Below are 22125 nucleotides of genomic sequence, written 5' to 3' on the forward strand. Positions count from 1 at the left end.
TTGCCAAGGCAAGGTCTTGGGACACCCTGCGCTCCATTAATGTAATCCCTTGGTCTAAAAAAGTATTGGCCCTTATGATAAAGTTGTCCATGGTGCCCGTTGATAGGGTCCCCCCCGACGCTGTTTTACTTCTACTCCCACAAGTAGACATTATTTCCCAAAGAGAGGTCACTAGGCTATACAATGAGTGACTGTATCCAAATGTATATTATAAAATGTACATACATGCAGCCACACCGCCAACCGGGGGTAAGAGTAGGAGTTAGGGAGGGGGCCCAGCCCGGCCTCAAACGGTCTCTAACGGGTTACAATGGGCCCGCCCTTGGCCCGGGCTTCGCCCCGCGTCTCGTCCCGCGGTAGCGTGGTGGGGCAACCTTATAATGGGGAAAGAAGGAGGAGTCACGGGAAGAGGCGGCTTGTGCGCGTGATGTTCGAAACGCACTGCCCTGTGGGCCTCGCAGTCCCGGACCAGCCCCCCCCTCCGCCCCCCCGAGTCCACCAGCAATTCAGGGGCAGCAACGTCAGTCCCAGGGTCGGGATAAGGCAAGTTCTCCTCCAAGGGTTCAGCTCCCAAAGTAACAGCAAAATCCGACTACGAGCGGCTCCCGCGAGTCGCGATGTAAAGGGCAGGAGACTCTGCAGGGAGGGGTCACGGGAAGAGGCGGCAGGTGCGCTTGATGTTCGAAACGCACTGCCCTGTGGGCCTCGCAGTCCCGGACCCCCGAGTCCACCAGCAATTCAGGGGCAGCAACGTCAGTCCCAAGGTCGGGATAAGGCAACTTCTCCTCCAAGAGTTCAGCTCCCAAAGTAACAGCAAAATCCGACTACGAGCGGCTCACGCGGGGCCCGCGAGTCGCAATTTAAAGGGCAGGAGACTCTGCAGGGAGGGGTCACGAGAAGAGGCGGCAGGTGCGCGTGATGTTTGAAACGCACTGCCCTGTGGGCCTCGCAGTCCCGGACCCCCGAGTCCACCAGTAATTCAGGGGCAGCAACGTCAGTCCCAGGGTCGGGATAAGGCAAGTTCTCCTCCAAGGGTTCAGCTCCCAAAGTAACTGCAAAATCCGACTACGAGCGGCACCCCTACGCTGAAAAGGAACAGATTCTGAAAATGAGTTGGGTATGGTGCTGTCCTAGTATTAGGTTATATACATCTGTGCCTGTCCTAGTATTAGGTTATATACATCTGTGCAGGGATGGTGCATTTAAAACCTGTAATAATATATATTTTTTAATTAAACCTGTACTCTAGTACAAAACCAGTGAATAATGAGCAACACTGCAGGAAAAAGCTTAGGGAGGAATAAAACGTAAAAACAAGAGGAAGTAGACGAACAAAATGATAGTAATCAAGGCACATGGGAAACTGAGTAGACCGACCAGCAAGTGTTACAATTGTAGCAATTAAGTAGCATGTCGGTAAGTTTAGCATACAGCTCGTTTTGTATGCGAAACCGACATGCAGAAATATTCAGAGATGTTATGTTACCATCCTTCCATGTGAGGGAATGGCAGACAAGGGGAAGTATTGGTTAGGAAGTGATAGGCTTGCACTCTTGTGCAGATTCTCTGGAAAGCTCTCTTCTACTTTAGGGCCATGCAGATTTGGATCTGGCCGAGCCATATTAGGTAGTATTGGGGTGGTTGAATTGCCCCAGGGTCTTTACCTAGCGCCACTCCCATGTAGTGTGGCAGGCCCTTGGGGTCAGGTGAAATGGATTGGTACAAGAGAAGGGAAGAGGATCCTCTAGGAGTGGGGAGAGAGTAGCAGCATATACTGATTGTGGAAGGGAGGAAGAAAGCTTCAGAGAATAAGCAGATGCAGGTAATAATACTACCAGAGTACAAGAGCAGTTGACATACCTGATCATCCTTGCTGGCATTACCTGCTCAGTTGTAATGCCCTTAAAGTTAGGTGCCCGGAGCATGAAATTATTTCAGAGAGACAGAGTTGACAGTGGTCACCCAAACCTCTCCACACCGCAGCAACCAGTCACAAAAGGGTTAATGAAAAGGAATTGGGCGCTACTGCTTTCACCTTAGCATCCAATCTTTTCCTCTGTACTTGTTACTGCTGCTGAGCTGACATGCAACCTATCACTGGTGATGAGGCAGACCAGACACAGCCCGCCGCGTCAAACTCCGCATGAAAAGGCCTGCTTTGTACAATAGGGATATTCCTGGCCTCTGAAGTCCCCTGGTACAATCACCCACCAAATTGCGGTTGATTTTTTTCCTGTGTTTTAGGGAAAGGGTGCCATCTTCATCCGTTGATGTATGTGGCCCTGGACATGAGGAGAGGCCAGCATCTGTCACAGATGCCACTGTTGCACCCAGACAAATTGTCAGTCTGCGACAAGGCACTTAGCAGCCCCCGGGACAATTATCCATCATTAGAGCTGAGGTACCTGCAAAGTCATGTGAGCCATGTAGCAAGCAGCATAGCATGTCTTAAGAAATGGTTGTGCCTCGGCACTCTAAAAATTCAAATTGAGCAATTTAGCCATTGAATATTAACTAAATGGCCAGTACTAGAAGTCCTACAACAGAGATTTACTTCATCAAACGAAGAACCTTACAAGTGTTTCAAATGGAAGAGAAGATCAAAAGATCAAATATTTTTCTTATCAAATTTAATATTGTTTGGTCCAATAATTTGTCATAGCAATTAGAAATTACTTAAACATGGTACTCAAAGGTATACCTTTGAGTACCATGTTTAAAAGTCTCTAGTACTGGCCATTTAGTTAATATTCAATGACTAAATTGCAAATTGCTCAATTTGAATTTTTAGAGTGCCGAGGTACAACCATTTCTTAACACGTGTAACAACAGGTATTTTTTTTATCTGTTGACTGGGTATCCTTGGTAGTGGGATGCCTCTGTTACCTTGAATGGCACCGTAATCTCTAGATATCGATACATGGGAAATAGATAACGCCAAGTTACATATAGAATTTGATGTGCGACTCCATCACTACCGCCCTATGATATTGTAGCAGCACAGCATGCCAGTTTAGCAACTTGAATTATCATCCTGCGCCACTCCGAGATCCTAGTCAATGCAGGAACTGATCTAGCCAATTCACCAACTTCAGCATACCCACTACCGACATCATGGGTTACAGGACAGGCTAATAAAAGGGAGTTGGGCTAACGGGTGTTTCTTCTGTTACCAACTATTTGAGGACCCGTGCCATTCAATCCACGGACCAGCGATGTGCCAACAACACCAGGCATCTGAATTTTTATAAAAGATCTGTGCAATACATACATAATTTGTAACAGCCACAATGGTCGTTGTATGAAAGCGGCAAAGGGGCAGTTATTGGCCCACCGCTCCCCATCTCTCGCTTGCCTCCGTCAAATAAGGTAGGCTGTTCCTAAAGAGAAGTCGTCTCTTAGTGCCTCGAAGTATGTCAATGGTTTGGGGGAAAATTCTGCAGAAAGATTGTTATAAATATGTTAAACGCATATTTGACTTTTAACATCATTGGCCGCTGAAAACGTCAACTCATATCTCGGCTCCGTATTTCTTCCAACTGGTCTTTTTCAATGTGTGAAAAGGAATGTGGCGTTAGGAAACAATCCTGTCACAATCCACATTTTTCCAGATGGAAATGTCGGTTTTGCGTTGTCTTCCTTCGCCTCCTTTCTGCCGCCAAGTGGAAACTTGCTAGAACTGCATCCAGAGCGATTAGCCAATGCAACTTAACTTCCTTGATTTGCTTTTCCCCGGGACCCTTCCTGTAATATTTGTTACCAGTACTGAACAACTCACAATAAAGGGTGACAATAGGATTTTGTTTTAAAGAATTCTTGCATTACTCAGCGAATTTAGTCTACAACCCTGGTGAACATTTCTGATGTAAGGTTCTACGCTACAAGCAGATGTTCATAAAGCCACTCTCCAAAGTCTAGCTTTTTAAATGTTTGTGAAAAATAGGGTGCCGTCTTTTCTGCTTAGGTCACCAAACAGAGTTTAAGTGACACAGACCTAGCGGGAGTCAATGAAAATAACACAGCCTGCCTTAACAATTCAATCAACATATTAAATGTATAGAAAGAGCATCCTTCGTGCATTAATAATATACATTGGACAGACTCCCGGTGCTAGTCCAATATTCCGGTAGAACAATTGGAAAATAATAATAATAAAAAAAATATAGAGCGCATATCTACGGGGAGAACCAGCATTCTAACCATACTACCGAACCAGGAACTAGTAGCCGACCTGGCGTGAAGCTCCAACATTCTGTGATTCTGGGCAAATTACTTAATCTCCCCGTGCCTAAAAAAAGAATGTGACCATCTGTAAGTAATGCCACTGTGGCTCATGTAAAGCGCTCTGATACCTTCGTATCAACTAGACATACGCGGAGATCTCAGTCACAACAAAGATGTCATATCGTGAGATTGAACACGGTTGTGAAAAAGCAGTCTCGTTTTTATGGATTATTTTTTTCAGTATATCGAACACCTCGTTGGTATCACCCATTAAAAAAGTATAGCGAGATAAAAGTCGTGTCTAGACTGCCTGCTCTTAACGAGAAATGTAGATTTGGTTGTAAAGGAGAGGTGCGTGACAAAAACCTACCGGCTGCGGTAGGAATTGCTCTGCTGCATCGCCATTTTAGAGCGGGCTTCAATTACGCAGCTAACCCAGGCACGTGTGTTTGCGTCACTGTTGCTGGGTGAACGCGGGGTTGGGGGTGATCAAATGTACTCCCCACTTGCAGCATCGTAGTCTAATTGTGGACAGTGGGCACGTCCGCACCTTTTACACATGCAGAAATAAACTGCAGGCTAGCAGATAGATCTCTTATCAGCTAAGCACTCAGAATCTCATACAACGAAAGCCGAATGCATGTAAGATTAGCCTCACTGCGAAACGCGCATGCGTTGATTTTTCGCGCGAAAATGTTTGATTTTGGCTTGAAGCCTTCTTGTGCGACGTCAGTCAGTGACAAGCAGATAGAGGGACGGGTGGAATTAAGTAGGAAACAGGCTCCGCCTACATGTCCGTCTCGCGCTCTTTTTGAGTGCCTTCTGCGTAGCTCCGCCCATACTCTGCTCTTGCTTTGTAGTCGGGCGTGAGTGACGGCATTTCTGAAGATTGCCACACCTACTTCTGACTTCGCTTAATTGACAGGTTCTAGCTGTTCCTTTTCCCGCCCCCAGTAGTACATGCTTTTTCCGGTGGCTTTGATTGACAGTCTCAGTTTAACCCGCCCTTCTCATCGGAGCCGCCTGTTGTTTTCGCGCCTGTGCCTAGTCAGAGCGCGGCCGCCAGGGGGCGGTCGGGCTCCGGCTTTGCATCTGCGCCATTCTCGTGTGGAAAATGCCACCAGATGGCGGCTTAGGATTGCTGCTCCGATGAAGAGGCGCGGCCCCGCTTTTATTCTCCGTGGCTCGTTTTCCCCCCATTTTTTAATTAATTATTCCGGGCACTTGCCCCCCTTTTAACCCTTTGCAGGAGCCCTGGGCCCTGCAGAGCGTGACCCCTGTTGGCTTCATTTTCATATTTTTTTCCGGGGTTCGGGGGGACACGAGTTTTTATTACCCCCCCTGGAGGCGGCGGCGGCGCCGGTATGGACGGTGGAGGTGAGGTTTGCGGGGTACGTTACATTATTTGCCGGGGTGGGAGACAGTCTCTTTGATCCAAATATGGAGGCCTGGTGGACCTGGGGAGGGGGTTATTTGGAGGCCTGGAAGGAAGGGCTGTTTTTGTTTACAGTTCCAACTCCCATGCAATAGTGTTCTGAGGGTGGCTTAAGGTGCCTTTACGGCCCTCTTCCCGACCTGTGAGTACCTCCGTTGTCCTGTGTGTGGGTGGGGTGGTGAGAGAAGCCCCCAAACCCGCACACGCAACCTGCATTTATCTTGTGTGCAGGTTTCCTTCTGCACGTTTGTTGCTTGCATAGTTGTTACCCCTCTCTGCACACCTTTATGATTCACTTGCTTTGGTTTCCGGGTGCAGGCTGTAATCCTGATCATATTCGAGACCTCCCTCTTTCATACCGGCTTCACCGCAAGAGTACAGTATACAGTACCCTTTGAGCACCCGCAATGGCAACACCATGCAGGCGACAGGCTCCCGAATAAGTCGTGATCCACATTACTTTGGGGTAGGAGGAGGGGGGGGTTCCATGTTAATGTCGCAAATGTAGTAGCTTGCATGGTTACTTTGAAGAGTTGTGGTGGTAGGAAGGAGCCTACAATAGTTCAAAAAAGACAGCAACATAAGATCACACAGTTACTTTTGATTGTCTTTAATGTAAGACTTTTAAGTGTTTCTGCGTTGTGAAAGAACATGTCACTTTAATGACCCTAGTTTCTTTAAATATGCATTTGGTTAAGGCAAGAGAGGTTTACACTATTGACATGTGGGGGGTCGATTATTGATTATTTGTTCAGCTATTATGCTTTTGGGGATACCACATGTTCGAACTGCACATCACCTATCCTACTATTGACACGCATGGTTGTGTGGGAGTGGCCATCCTCCCGTGCAACTGATGGAAATGTGCCTTGTGGCATTGAAAATGAGTGTTTAGAATATCTTGCTATTTGCGGGAAAATAAGGTTTCTAGTTATGTTTACTTGTTACTGTTTGTCCCAATATTACATTACCTGTTATGTAAACAAAACTTGAAAGAAGTTTCAGGAGGCAATTTGTTTCATCGCTTGATGTAAACATGTAGTTTTCAGTCGCAGGTGTTTATGGTGGAGGGGCATGCATTCAACCATACAGTATTGTCAGAGGTGGGTGGGTTCTACACGCACGTATACAGATTGTTTTCAAATAAATCCTTAAGTTTACAATTTTTTTTCAGCCATTGGTGGCCTAATTAAGATCCAGTTCCTACCTTAAAGAGTTTTGATCACATGGATATTGAGTTCAAAGGTCATCCATTAACCAATGGAATAATGAATTGCGATGTGAATAAATGAACTTCGCAATTGTAAAGTCCAACCATCTCCCTTCAGATCATCTGGGTGCTGCTAACAACATTGAAACAAAAGAAAAACTTGTTCCTCTAGAAAAAAAAGCGCTTAAGATTGAGTGAACTAGCTTTTCAGAAGCTTTTTGAAAGTAGCAAGGTTGGCAGCTTGCTTCAGAGTGAGTGGAAGACTGCTCCATGCTTTTGCCCCAAAAACAGATATAGATCTGCTCCCTGATTATAACTTCGGGATAGGTAGAACATTTTTGCAGACAGATCTCCACGTTCTTGGTGGCTTGTTGGGAACAAAACTATCAGAGGAATTTGGGACCAGTTTGGTAATAGGCCCTGAACACAATAGTTACAACTTTAACAAGAAACCATTTAGCAACTTGTAACCAATGGAATTCCCACACACTCTTTGTGATGGAGCTTTGACAAGGTAGTTAAAGTGCTAGTTTGCTGCAGCATTTTGTACCGCCTGTAGCCTATAAATCAGATACTTAGGCAGACCGAAGCAGAGCGAATTGAAGTATCAGTATATGGTCAAATTAGCCAAGAACATGCTCCTAAAACCGCAGTGCTGGTAGCTGAGGTTGCCTCAACGAGAAATGGGTCTTGCCTCTGAAAAGGTTTCCTAAATGAGATTGTACATTTTGGATATCTAAACGGTGCCCTCAATTTTAGAGAAAAGTTATTTATCTAGTCCTACATTTCTAACAGTTGCTAAAGCCATTGGAGAATGCTGCTGAGTTTGATGCCTGCTTTAGATTTTGATGTATTGTGACATCCCTCATCCAGTGGCTCCTTTAATAAAGATGTCTAGCGGTTTAAGATGTGGTAAACTGCATATATAGCTAGTTACTGCAGACCTAACTAAGAAGCACCTATGTGCTTAGAACATTGTCTAAATTGGTGGTTTTGGTAAGACTCGCTTTAAATTGGTTTTCTTTGGACTTTTTTGACTTTCTGTTTAGTTGAAGTTCTAGATCAGTCGTGCATACGGGGGTGGGCTGCCTTTGGGCCACTTCCCTCGAATTTGTTTCAAGCTTGCCAATTAGCTGCATATAGATTGCATTCACCACAAGTAAAGTTGAGCTTGCCTACCAGAGAGGGTTGTATGTTGGATGGATCAGTCTTCAATGTTCCGCAGCAGATCCTAAAGGATATTGAGAATTGCAGGTGGCGTTGTTGGCCAGAATACCAGCTGTGATGTTGACGGTGGCTTCCATGACTGGTGAGGAGGCGAATGGCTCTGCTGTTTGCCATTGGTCCCCAGAAGGGAAGGATGCCCTTCATGGCATCCAGGAATTGTTGAGAGGTTGTGTTTGTTTGGACACATCGTTGCTGCGGTGGGCGCGATGATGAAGAGGATAAGCAATGTAGACCGGGGGAAGGAGGAAAGCTATGTAACATGTGACTCCCCAGTTCTTGTGAAGCCAAGTGTATGCCCTTGTTCCACACACAAAGTAGGTGTTTGGGGAAGCAACAAGGGGCGGTGGAGCTGTCGTATTCAGAGTTGTCACCGCACAAGAGCTGTCCCCAACGTACTCCATACCTAAGCCTCTGAAACACATTAGTCCAGGAATGCCAACAACAGCTAGCAGTGGGGTCCGCGTGGCGGGTGTCCTTGCTTTGAAGCTGGAGAAGCGTATTCTACTGGTAGAGGTGAATACCAGCATTTCCTCCTTCTCTTCCTCAGACATGCGTGTAGAACTGTTCTTTGGGCAAACAGCATTGCCCGTTTTGTTCTACCAGAACTCATCTTGCAATTGTTGGAGAGCGATGTCGGCAAGGCCGCTGGACCGATGGGTGCCCATGATGAGCGACATCCATGCAGCGCAAGAGCCGTGTATTGAGTAAGAGTAATGTAGTATGGGTATGTTATTCTCCGTGGAGTGAGGCAGGAGACCACAGACTCAACAGTTCATTTTATTCAATACCTCATTATGTTGTTTTAACATTTGGATGAAGGTGTTGTTCCCAAACTCTTGTCGCCTATTTTTGAGATAAGGGGACAAGGAGACATGGGAGTGTTCAGAAGGCGTGGAATCAGTGGTCAATATGGTAGACACAATCGCAATGGACCGCACACCGCTAGCCCCTCCTCTGGATCGCCCCTAGGGACTCTGGTACATGGAGTTCTTGAGTGGTTCACCCCAGTGGGTGCAAGTAGGTACTTGTTGAACTGATGATCTCTAGACCCGATACATGTCCCGGGTTTTTGGATATCGCATCAATATGGTATCCTTGGCTGGTGCCCCTTCCTTTATGATCCAGAAGAGGATGGCAAAGATAATAGTGAGGAGGAGAACTGTCGTCCAAGCTTTTGACCTGTTATTATGCAGTTTGTTACATAGTGCTATCTTTTTGTTGGAAAGTTACATTGTTTCATCGTTGGTCATAATCCGTCTTCTTTTGGGCTCTACTGCTGTTGGAGCGAAAAGGTGAGCCCTACGCGTAGCTGGTAGTTGCTTCTCCTGGCTAGGCTAGCGGGGGGGTGCACCCCAAATGTTCATTGGGCGTCCAAAGACTACCTCACGTGGAGTCAATGAGGTGCGGGAATGCGGGACAGATCTTATTGATAGAAGGGCCAGTTGTAGCGCATCTGCCCATTTTAGCCCTGTAGTTTCTATTATTTTGGCTAGTTTGGATTTGATCGTGGCATTGTATCTTTCCACTATGCATGCTGATTGGGGGTGGAAGACGGCATGACATTTTTGTTGAACCCCTTATCCTGATAGTATATGCTTGACTATTTCTCCAATGAAGCGACTTCCACTGTCACTCCATAGGACCCGGCAAAGGCCGTAGCGGGGAAAGAATTCCTTCAGCAATATCTTGGCGGTGGTTAGGGCAGTGTTGTCTCTGACCGTGTAAGCCTCCACCCATTTGCTGAACGCGCAACCAACCACCAAAACATATTTAAGGTTGTTGCATCGTTCCATTTGGATATAATCCATCTGCAGGACTTCGAAAGGTGATGTAGGGATGGCATATCCTGCTCGTGGTGCCAGAGTCCCTTTACCTACATTTTAGCAGAGAAAAACCAAACACTGTTGGACCAGCCTGGAGGCAGTAGACCAGAGTTGGTTGTTATCCCACACTTCTTGTAATATTTTAGTCATGGTGGCAGCATTGGTGTGTGCTAGCAAATGAGTCCTGTTCAACAATGGGAGGAGGTAAGCATTTGGTAATTTTCATAGTTTTGCGTCTTTGGATCGCCAAAAATTTTCTTCATCAAGCATGTTGTTATCGTAGGTTTTATTAAGCGCTCAGCTACTCTAGCAGAGTGTCCCGGCGCTGACAGATTAGACACAGCATAACTCGTCCATCGGGGGTCAAATTAGAGCATGTCCTCCTTCTCCCAATTTTGAAGTTCTTCAGAGGTGGCAGTGGACTGTGTGTCCCAGATCTGTTGTCTAACATCATGCCATTTCTCTGCTTGGGATTTTACTATGTACATAGGGGTATGTATTCTTTCCTGTGCAGTAGCCTGGGCTGTCTAATCAGCAAAGGCATTTCCTAATCCTATTTCGTCTGTGACCTTCTTGTGTGCGTTGCATTTAACAATAGCTAATGTTCTGGGTAGTGTCAAGGCTTGGAGCAATGCAGTGACTAAGTCACCATGCTGAATGGGCGTACCATGTGATGTTAAGAACCCTCTCTCCTTCCAAAGGATACCAAAACTGTGGGCTACTCCAAAGGCGTACTGGCTGTCGGTATAGATGGTGACAGTGAGATCCTGGCTAAGGATACAGGCGTGGGTGAGAGCTATAAGTTCTTCGGCCTGGGCAGATTTCTGAGGTATGCGTGCAGTCTCAACAATGGTATTGGTAGTGGTGCCGGCATAGGCAGCAGATGTGGTACCGTTTGATAGTTTAATACAAGACCCGTCCACCCACAATTGCCCATCCTGTTCCGTGAGAATGGCGTCTTTTAAGACTGCATAACACACTTTTTAGAGAAAGAGGGTCCTAGGGAATCAATATTTAAAGACCGGGTAGTGTCAAATACCCACACTACAACTAAATCAACAACCAGAAACTACCGGTCTATAAGCAATAAGACAAAGAGAGCAGAAGTAAGCTGCGGAAAAATGGACCGAACTTTCACACAGTGAAAGAAAATCCCATCAGCCCACCCCAATGGCAGAGCATCATCATCTGAGATTTACTGTAGATTGTATAAACAGTGCAATTAACATCAGTGATGAAAAGAAATGCACTGAAGTTTACAACCCAATGATCGATACAGCCACAGTATAGTTGTTAACAGTGGTGCTGAAAAATTGCAGTGCAAAAATAAGAACATAGAGTAAATATTGTGCAAACATTAAAATTGACCACTAGGACATTTCAAATAACTGTAAGAGACGCTATCCTAATTTCAAAATTAAAAACCAAAGTGCTGATAGTTTGAAAGAATAACCATCATTAGCGAGAAATAGGCAGGTCTACATGTTTCAGCCATACAGGTATCTTCAAACCAGGCTTTTGTCAGGACCAATCTAATACTACGCTACTGCAATTTGTGACTGAAAAGTGTGCACAAGAAACAATAATAATAAATATAAATTGGATGTGATACACCCTACCAACTCCTGTGAGTCCCAATTTGGTGGTCGCAGGAATTTCCTTCCCATCTCTATGTGGGAGTACTCCTCTCCTCACCTGGCACCTGCTCAGTGAATGAGGCCCGCTCTGTCCGTCGGTACCCCGGGGCTTAACTAAGCCGGAGGGGAGGTGTGGTACCGTTTGATAGTTTCATACAAAACCCGTCCACCCACAATTGCCCATCCTGTTCCGTGAGAATGGTGTGGTTTAAGACTGCCCGTCCCTTAGTCTGTTGTTCTGTTCGAAAGAGGCAGTCATGTGGAATGTCTGGGATGTCAGAATCTGGTGTAGGCAGGAGTGTGGCAGGATTCAGGGTCGCACATCTCATTAGCGTGATATGGGGTGCTAACAGCGTAAGTTAGTATCCGGTTAGTCGTGCACTAGTGAGGTGTTGTGTCTTTGTCTGATTCAGTAATATGTTGACTGCGTGTGTAACTAATACCGTCAATATAGATCCCAACACAATCCCTTTACTTTGTCGGATAGAGACGGCAGCTGCTGCAACCGCTCCAAGGCAAGAGGGCAGACCTCTGGCCACAGGGTCTAGGGTGGCCGTAAAGTAAGCGCATGGGCGTTGTTTGGTGCTGTGAATATGGGTTCGGACAGAGAGAGCACATCCTGAGCGCTCATGGGTGTAGAGGCAGAAGGGTGTAGAGGCAGAAGGGTTTAGAGTAATCAGGTGTGCCCAATACTGGGGCAGAGCAAAGAGCATGGTGTAAGTCTTGGTCGTGCTCATGTGTCCAAGGAAGAGGTGTGGGTGTGTCTTTTGTAAGCAAAGAAAGGAGTGGCTTAACTATGAGGGGAAAATTTGGTATCCATTGGCGACAAAAGGAAGTTAGACCGATTAGTGCACGAACATCTATTTGGGTGGTAGGAGAGGAAAGGTGTAGTATTGTTTGGATGCGGTCAGGTGTGAGTACGTCCCTCCTTAGACAGCAGATGGTCGAGGTAGGTCACCTGCTGTCTACAATACCGTAGCTTATTCTTGGATTCAGGTGTCTGATCGTACTTGGTCGAAGGTGAGGAGTTTTGTGTTAAGGTGCCAGGTTGGTGTGACCTGTGTCCGCCCCTCTAGTTCAAGATGCAGATTGATGGGTGAGTGATCAGATAACGCTGCCACACCAAGGTCTACCAGGTATCGCACCAATGTTTACTCAGTGTCACGAGTAACTCCAGGTGTGGTGGGAAAATAGTTGATGCAAGCATATATTTGGTGCGTGGCTAAGAAAAAAGTTGTAATCTAGAGATGTGGGGTGCGTATGTCGCCATACATCGGTTAAACCCGCCTCCACCAGCCAATGCCTGGGGCCCGTGGTGAGCCCCCCTGCCTGACCCACCCTGAGGGTAGTCCGATCCCTATGGGCATCCATTACAATATTGACGTCCCCATCCACCAGCACGTCTTTGTCTGAGGTGGTCAAAAGTTGTCTCAGGGACTCCCTGATGAAATTTTCCTATCGTTCGTTAGGGACGTGAATCGTGGCTATCCTGTATCTAGTACCATAGAGTAGAACCTGCGAAGCTAACAACCTGCCAGTTATGTCCAGAAAGACCTTTTCCACCTGCCCTGTGAACGAGGTGGCAAGCAAAATGGCGACCCCTGCTTTTTTTGGAGCCCCCCCAGAGGAAAAGTATTGGTGATCAAACCATCAGGAGTGTAGCTGTTGCGAATCGCCCTGGAGTAGATGGGTTTCTTGTACAATGTAGATGTCTCATTTTGAATGAAAGGAGTGCTAGGTGCTTATTTGGGGCATTAAGGCCTTGAACTTTGAGGCTCAGAATAGTTAGCGCCACACAAATACCTGGGGGAAAAATATAGCCGTGTACCTCCCCTAGAAGGATGTGCCTGGCCTCCAGCAAGGGTTGTAGGAAAGCAGTGATACAAGAGGAGTAGGAAATGAGAGCGTGTGCGTGGGAGGGGAGGGGGGGGGAATACAGAGCAAAAAAGAGAAACAATAACACATATTTCCCCCACCTGGGGTAGATCAACAAGTATTTGCTAGGTTCCATGTTGTCGGCAAGCTCACCAGTATAGCACTACCTGTTTGGAGGAGCTCCGCCGGAGTCCCAAGAATCTGCCGCTGGGAGATTGCACAGGATAATATTTCGGCAGTCGCCATTGTCCGCAGGGCCAGGTAGGGGATGATCCCATTGGAGCTGCTTTAGTAAATTATTGCGGGCCTCCCGGCTGTCAGCCTCAGATGGTTTGCTCAGACCTCTGCCTTTCGTCGCTCGGAACGTTGAGAGGTGGATGCTCTTACCATAGGATCTCTGTGGGGACTGCTCATGAGGGAGAGTGCAAATCCGGCATGTCGGGGATTTCCCTGGGGTCCTCCAGGGAGCGTATCACTCTAACTTCCTCCTGCCACACAAAGTGAAGACGGAAGGGATGGCCCCATTTATATTTGATATTCTAGTCTCGTAGGAGGTCCGTGAGTGGTTTAATAGCTCTCTGACACTAAAGCATCATCGGTGAAAGATCCTGGTAAAGCCACAGCCGGTGGCCTTCGAAGTTGATGGCAGTTAGGTCCTGTGCAGCTGCAATGATAACTTCCTTCTGTTGGTATGAATGCAGACCGGTAAGCATGTCCTGAGGTTGGCCCGGCGTAGTGGGCGCACGTCTAGCACTGTGTTCTGTCTAAGATCTCTTGGTCCTGCAAGGAGGGGGCGATATGTTTGAAAAGGTGGATAACTAAATCTTCAAGACTGCCCGAGATCTCTTGCGATGGGATGCCCTTAATTTGTATGTTGGAGTGGTGGGATTGGTTCTCAATATCTTCAAGGTGTTAACGGAGATCCATGTTTTAACCGTGTAGTGCCCCTGGCGATGTTCCTCATCACGAGCATCTCCTCCTTCCTCCAGTGATGCCATTCTCATACCCACTGCCTCCACATTGGGGCCTATTTCCTTAAGTTCAGTGGCTTTATCATGTTTAAGACCAGCTAAATCCTCTCGCAGTGTTCCAAATAAGCGCTCCAGGAAAGTCTTAGTGATGGGGGAGTTGTCCCGGTCAACATTCAGTGTTCCGGTATCATCTGCATGCAGGGTCTGGTGATATAAGACCCATCGCTCCCTCTCCCTTTTTCAATGGTTCCCAAACTTTTTTGACCCGTGGCTCCCTTGACCTAATTGGCAGTTGACCGTGGCTCCCCACCAATTTTTTTTACCCGCGGACCGGGTACCGCGGCGCTCCCTTAAGGGAACCACTGGTCTACATGAAGAATCAAGCCTAGACCTGATGAAGGATTCAGAGAGTAGCCATCACTACAGAGCATAAGGTGCCCACCCAACGCTCTCCACCAGGCCCCTGACCCTGCACCCACCCAACGCTCTCCACCAGGCCCCTGACCCCGCACCCACCCACCCAACGCTCTCCACCAGGCCCCTGACCCTGCACCCACCCACCCAACGCTCTCCACCAGGCCCCTGACCCTGCACCCACCCACCCAACACTCTCCACCAGGGCCCCCACCCTGCACCCACCCACCCAACGCTCTCCACCAGGCCACCCACCCACCCAACGCTCTCCACCAGGCCCCTGACCCTGCACCCGCTCAACGCTCTCCACCAGGCCCCTGACCCCGCACCCACCCACCCAACGCTCTCCACCAGGCCCCTGACCCCGCACCCATCCACCCAACGCTCTCCACCAGGCCCCTGACCCCGCACCCACCCACCCAACGCTCTCCACCAGGCCCCCCACCCTGCACCCACCCACCCAACGCTCTCCACCAGGCCCCCCACCCTGCACCCACCCACCCAATGCTCTCCACCAGGCCCCTGACCCACCACTCACCCACCCAACGCTCTCCACCAGGCCCCTGACCCACCACTCACCCACCCAAAGCTCTCCACCAGGCCCCTGACCCACCACTCACCCACCCAACGCTCTCCACCAGGCCCCTGACCCACCACTCACCCACCCAACGCTCTCCACCAGGCCCCTGACCCTGCACCCGCCCAACACTCTTCACCAGGCCCCTGACCCACCACTCACCCACCCAACGCTCTCCACCAGGCCCCTGACCCACCACTCACCCACCCAACGCTCTCCACCAGGCCCCTGACCCACCACTCACCCACCCAACGCTCTCCACCAGGCCCCTGACCCTGCACCCACCCACCCAACGCTCTCCACCAGGCCCCTGACCCTGCACCCACCCACCCAACGCGCTCCACCAGGCCCCTGACCCACCACTCACCCACCCAACGCTCTCCACCAGGCCCCTGACCCACCACTCACCCACCCAACGCTCTCCACCAGGCCCCTGACCCACCACTCACCCACCCAACGCTCTCCACCAGGCCCCTGACCCCGCACTCACCCACCCAACGCTCTCCACCAGGCCCCTGACCCCGCACCCACCCACCCAACGCTCTCCACCAGGCCCCCCACCCTGCACCCACCCACCCAACGCTCTCCACCAGGCCCCCCACCCTGCACCCACCCACCCAATGCTCTCCACCAGGCCCCTGACCCACCACTCACCCACCCAACGCTCTCCACCAGGCCCCTGACCCACCACTCACCCACCCAAAGCTCTCCACCAGGCCCCTGACCCACCACTCACCCACCAACGCTCTCCACCAGGCCCCTGACCCCGCACCCACCCACCCAACACTCTCCACCAGGCCCCTGACCCTGCACCCGCCCAACACTCTTCACCAGGCCCCTGACCCACCACTCACCCACCCAACGCTCTCCACCAGGCCCCTGACCCACCACTCACCCACCCAACGCTCTCCACCAGGCCCCTGACCCACCACTCACCCACCCAACGCTCTCCACCAGGCCCCTGACCCTGCACCCACCCACCCAACGCTCTCCACCAGGCCCCTGACCCTGCACCCACCCACCCAACGCGCTCCACCAGGCCCCTGACCCTGCACCCACCCACCCAACGCGCTCCACCAGGCCCCTGACCCACCACTCACCCACCCAACGCTCTCCACCAGGCCCCTGACCCACCACTCACCCACCCAACGCTCTCCACCAGGCCCCTGACCCACCACTCACCCACCCAACGCTCTCCACCAGGCCCCTGACCCACCACTCACCCACCCAACGCTCTCCACCAGGCCCCTGACCCACCACCCACCCACCCAACGCGCTCCACCAGGCCCCTGACCCACCACTCACCCACCCAACGCTCTCCACCAGGCCCCTGACCCTGCACCCACCCAACGCTCTCCACCAGGCCCCTGACCCTGCACCCACTCAACGCTCTCCACCATGCCCCTGACCCTGCATCCACCCAACGCTCTCCACCAGGCCCCTGACCCGGCCCCCTCCTTCGCAACGCTCTCCACCATGCCCCTGACCCTGCATCCACCCAACGCTCTCCACCAGGCCCCTGACCCGGCCCCCTCCTTCGCAACGCTCTCCACCATGCCCCTGACCCTGCATCCACCCAACGCTCTCCACCAGGCCTCTGACCCTGTACCCACCCAACAAGAAGCACTTACTTATGCAGTCGTTCATATGAAACATCCTCCACATGGGCCAGTGCCAATGAACAAAGTGCCAAAACTCAGGCCACTTGAAAGCATTTCACCTATCCCTGCACAGGAGCAGTACTCGCATACAAAGTGCCAAAGTCCAGGTCACGACTTGGCACTCCAACCATTCATTCACAAGTGCTAGTGCCCCTGTAGTGTACAATATGCCAAAACCCAGGCCATTAGTAGGCTCCCTACCCATTCCTCCACACGTGCAGTGTCCGGTACCATGTGCCACAACACGTGCCACTTGTAGCGCTCCACCCATTCATCAGTGTGTCAGTGTCTTGGTACAATATGCCAAATCTCATGTCACTAGTAGGCTCTCCACCCGCTCCTCCACCTGTGCCAGTGCCCCTGTACAACGAGTCAAAACTCAGGACACTTGTAAAAACATACACAAAATAATGTGCCCTTGTGTACTGAAATTGGTGCTGACGTAAAGTGCTCCAATACCTTGGGTCGAGGTTGCGCTATATGATACGAGAAAGGAATCCTACATTAAATGTCCTATTTTCCTAAACTTGGGCTCGCAAAAATCAAAGGCTCCAGAGATCTAAAAATGAATACGAGGAGACGAATTAGTAATAACCCCCACCACTGTGAAATAGACTTAAACAGGTCTCTTAGACATAGGTCCCTCGGGATGGGGGACAATAGACATACCTTTCTTACTGATGCGGTTCCGTTTCACAGGATTGTGATCGGAATTCTGCTTAAATATCGGCTCAGTCAGCCAGAAAGCGTGCACGCCCATGCTTGGTTGAGCTGCAGCTGAGTGCTGTTCCCTCAGTAACAGAGCGGTGGAAGCCCTGCGTGTCATATGCGAGGGCCGTCAGCTGGTCAAGCAAACACTTCAAGAGGATCACCTGACCTGGCAGCACAAAGGAGGGGGAGGAATTTCGGCTGCAATGTCAATGACCCACATCCTGTGGCGCGCCGCGGCGCCCCTGGCTTCTAATCACGGCGCACCAGGGCGCCGCGGCGCACACTTTGGGAACCACAGCCCTTTTTGGAGGTCGATTTTAGCGAAGATGCCTTTAACAGAGTGTTCTTTCTTCCCTCTGTGAAGAAAAGACATTGTTGGGTGCAGATGTGTCCACAACAACCTCCGCTGTGCACACGCCCAGTGCAACTAGTGGTCAGGGCCAGTCGGGAGGATCTCGCAGTCCCAAGCAGGCAGAGATGCCAAGTGTACGTCGGGTCAGGTACTCCCACCAGCGGGAGCAAACTACCTCTAGCCCAGGGTGCAATGAAGGGAGAGAGGGGTGGCGGTCCCCTCCTGTCGGGCGGGTCCACGATAATCATTGCACGCTGACCCCCAACTCCAGCAGCCGCATGTGTGCCTGTGGTCATGCTCCGGCCCTTGCCCTGAGCGAGGGCTAACACAGAATGACTGCAGTCCACAGGCGAGTAGCAAGAAAAAAGGAGGGGGGTACCAGCATTCACCAGAGGCAGGCAGGCCAGCCCACCTCTTGTGGGCCGCAGAAGGTCACTGGCATGACCCTCGCCTCATGGCTCCCCCTGCTGGACTGTGTCGAGCCCTGAGCTTATTGAATGTTCCTCGTGGGGTAGTGGCCCATCTGTGTCTCCTCAGTTAGAAATAGGCCTCTAGGCTGCAGCCCACCGCCTCCCAAGAGCACCGCACCTCCATACCTGGCCGCTAGGTGGCTCCCGCGGCACAGACTGCCTGTCTTCAGGGCCAAATCAGTCGTGGACCTGATGAAGCTGCGTCCAACAGCAGCGTCGATGCAGGCAAGGCTGCCGGTGGTGGAACACGCCCCAGCCTCCTCCACATCACCTGTGCGCGGCGCAATATCCCACCGGCGCTTCGGGAGATCGCTGAGGGCGCAGCCGGATCGGTCCCTGACACAGCCCATTCTGCTGCCCCCCCCCCCCCCAGCAGGTGGCTCACAGACTCACCCGGTGCAAGGGATGGGGAGCCGCACCCCACGAGCCAGCCAAATCGAGGCCCGGTGCCTCAGGTCCCTTAGCTCCACCTCGATTCTCCCGGTCTCCGCCGTCAGTTGGGGGCTGAGAGGCGGTCGCACACCTCTGGGGAGGGAGATGCAGGAACCTCATGGCTGTGTCATGCACAGATCGGCATTCTGTGCTTCACTCCTCCGCACCTGCTCCGCTAGACATGAAAAATCCGGTGGAGGTCCGGGATGTAGTCTGTCGCAGTCTTTGACATGCCCCCTCAAAAATAATGTTATAGAAAAGAAACTTCATATTGGGTTGCGTTGAAACTTTTGCTCTCTAGATAGGGGAAAAATGGCTGTTTGGGATGGACTTGTTTATGGGATTCCTGCGGTAGAATCTGTGTACAGAATATCCTCTTGGTAGTTTGATTATTCAATTTGTGTCTTAATTTTAAGTAATATAGGATACATGAATCTTAACTGTACGACAAGGCAACCCCTAAGACCTCATGGCTGTGTAATGACAGACTGCCTGCTTCTCAGTGATGTGGGTCTTGAAACGACTGGTTTTGATGTTTGGTCAGTGACTCAGTCAGTTTAAAAAAAAAAAAAAAACTTTTTTTAATTGGCATTTTGACAATTACAGCAACACAACATATTTGATAGCAGAAATAAGTACAGTTGAAGTGTTTAGTAGCTTCAGCCATAAAGGTTTTTTCTAGCATATAGGATGACAACATAATTGAGTGCTCACCAGTCATTTGCTAGTACTCACTACTCCTAAGGGATAGATGTGCCACCACATACGCAGGAGAACTATATGCCATAGAAACAAGAAACTATTCCACGTTACGTGTAACTAATAACAGTGTACATGCATGTCTGAACCCTGCGGACGCATGCACAGGCTGTTTATGTGGAGATAAGGAGAGGGGGAAAGGAAAAAAAGGAAGGAAGGATGATCACCGCCCCATTAAGGGGGAAAGGGTAGACCAGGGCGTGGGGGCAAGAGGACCGACCGGTACGGCAGCCTCTGTGAGGGGGGGTTGCATAATTCCCCACCTATGTTTCCATTCCTTCCCCAATGTACCCCACATAGAGCCCCAGTGTCTATGTGCATGTATCCCCTGTAATGCCAAGCTCCCTGTCGCAACCGCTTCCGGACTTCTCAGTCCATGAATTCTGCACCATCCTCTGCCAGGTTGTCAGCTGACCCACGGAATTCCTACTCTTGTAACCCCTCCGTCCACAGGGGTGCGATGGGTCAGAGGCAAACCCCTCACGCCTCCTCTCTTTGCAGTGCTCTTTCCTCAGCCGGTCCCTATGTGTGGCCACTTTCACCTTGGTTTCTAGGCAAGGGCCTCTGGGAGACATCCAAGCCATGGCTACTCGCTGCCTGGCCAAGGCCAGAGCCAAGTTTATAAATCTATTCCCACCTTCTTGGGGGGCCTGGCCTGTGGAAGAGGCCGAGGAGGCAGATCACAGGTGTTTTATTGAGTGATCTATTCAGTGTTCTATTCAGGCTCGTCACAAGTCATGTGGTCAAAGTCTGAGTCTAGTGCAGTGCAGCATAACTAGGACAACTCCTTGGTTCCTCACCATATCCCATCCTAATCCTGTAAGGGATAAATTAAGTCCTATGGGTATAGTTATACTGTGTATATTTAAGGCGCTAGTTGTGAGACTTTCTGTGGATAAGCAAGTACTCTCTTCCAGTCAGCGTCTAACACGTCTCCACGTAGTGCAATAACTCAGCGGGCCTGAGGGCATCCAGTGGTTGCAGGACCAGTTCGCCATCCCAGAGAAGTGCACCTAGTTCCTGAAACCCAATCACCAGGATCCTCGCAGGGTGGTTTATGAAGAAGTAAAGGAGTCTCTGGAGCATGACCATTTTAGGAAGTGCAATTCGGGCCAAGGTCGGCAACCCGTAGGGAGCACAAGGAGACCCAGGACTCCAGGGACCAGAAGGCCTTCCCCAAGTTCCCCTCTCTGAGATAAGCTAAGTTGTGAAATACCTGGACGCCAAGGTATTTTAAAGGGGGGGGTGCAGGGGTTAGCTAATGCGACCCTACGCAATCCCAGATCCACTTCCTGAGAAATACCTGTCGTCCTAGGTATTTTAAAGGTTGGTGGGGGCGGCGGGGCGGATGAAAGGTAGCTAATGTGACCCTATGGCATCTGCCAACCTAGATCAGCTCCTGGAGAAGTGTGCCGAGTCCCTGTAACCAGGCCACCGGGAAGTTTACAAAGAAGTAAAGGCGTCTTGGGAGCATGACCATTTTTGAAAGTGCAATTTGGGCCATGTTGGGCAACCTGAAGGAGTGCCGGAAGGAGGCACAAAGCTCCACGGACCAGCGGTCCTTTCCCAAGTTCCCCTCGGAGATCTGCCAAGTAGTGAAATACCTGGACACCTAGGTATTTTAAAGGTTCACGAAACCCAGAGTATATCAGATGAGAAAGAAGTGGGGCGGTATGTTCCAGCGACCACTGGAAACACAAGTCTTACCGCTGTTCGCCTGAGTACATGGCAAAGTCTTCAAGCAATTGCAACGCCCCTGCTCTCTGGGTGGATCAACAAGGTGAGGGGCCTCCCCATTTTTCCTTCCTTTCATGGACCCTGTTCACATAGTTTTTTTTTTTTTTATAGTCATGGCATCTAAGCTGTTCTAAATCCATAATTTGGTTCACATGTCTCCGGTTACGGTGGTGGTGTCACAGAGCTCCCACCCTGCTCATTGTCATGCACATGGAGTTCATCCTCCTGGTTACTGAGATTTTGTTCTAGGTCATATCGAATGCCCACTGGCTGACCTAGGTAATGTGCTGCTTCTGTCAGCTGAGGTTTGCAGTGAACCATTCTTTTGCTTGATTGCAGTAGGTTGCCAAGCCCATCTCTGGGCAGATTACCTTCAAGTAAAATTTTGACATTGAGGCTGAATGGAGGATCATTTTTTATTTCTGCCAGGTAAGATTTTTAATAAGATTTTCAAGAAGAGCGGACTTATCGGAGTTCTGTAAATCTTGGGATTCTTGGCAGCCAAGAGAAAGTCGAAGGGTACTGTGTAGACAGCATAGAAGAGATATTAATGCTTAAGGTTTCTCACAGTTCAGTTATCAGTTTTAGGGCCATTTGGACTACTTTGTGT

At 50.0% G+C, this 22125-nt stretch overlaps 1 protein-coding gene across 3 annotated transcripts in view; it reads left to right on the top strand.

Annotated features, from left to right (window-relative positions):
* The first annotated feature begins 5270 nt into the window (after positions 1-5270).
* STAG1 (STAG1 cohesin complex component) overlaps positions 5271-22125 on the top strand; it is a 1346357-nt gene continuing 1329502 nt past the window's right edge. The window contains exon 1 of one of the 3 annotated variants that reach the window (XM_078665875.1): positions 5271-5601. The gene's annotated coding sequence lies outside the window, so the exon portion shown is untranslated. Of the gene's footprint in view, positions 5616-6101; positions 6126-22125 lie in introns of those variants that run through there. The other 2 variants (XM_078665876.1, XM_078665877.1) reach the window with 2 other exon arrangements.

Source organism: Lissotriton helveticus, chromosome 11 (assembly GCF_964261635.1).
Source record: "Lissotriton helveticus chromosome 11, aLisHel1.1, whole genome shotgun sequence".
NCBI classification, from domain to species: Eukaryota; Metazoa; Chordata; class Amphibia; order Caudata; family Salamandridae; genus Lissotriton; species Lissotriton helveticus.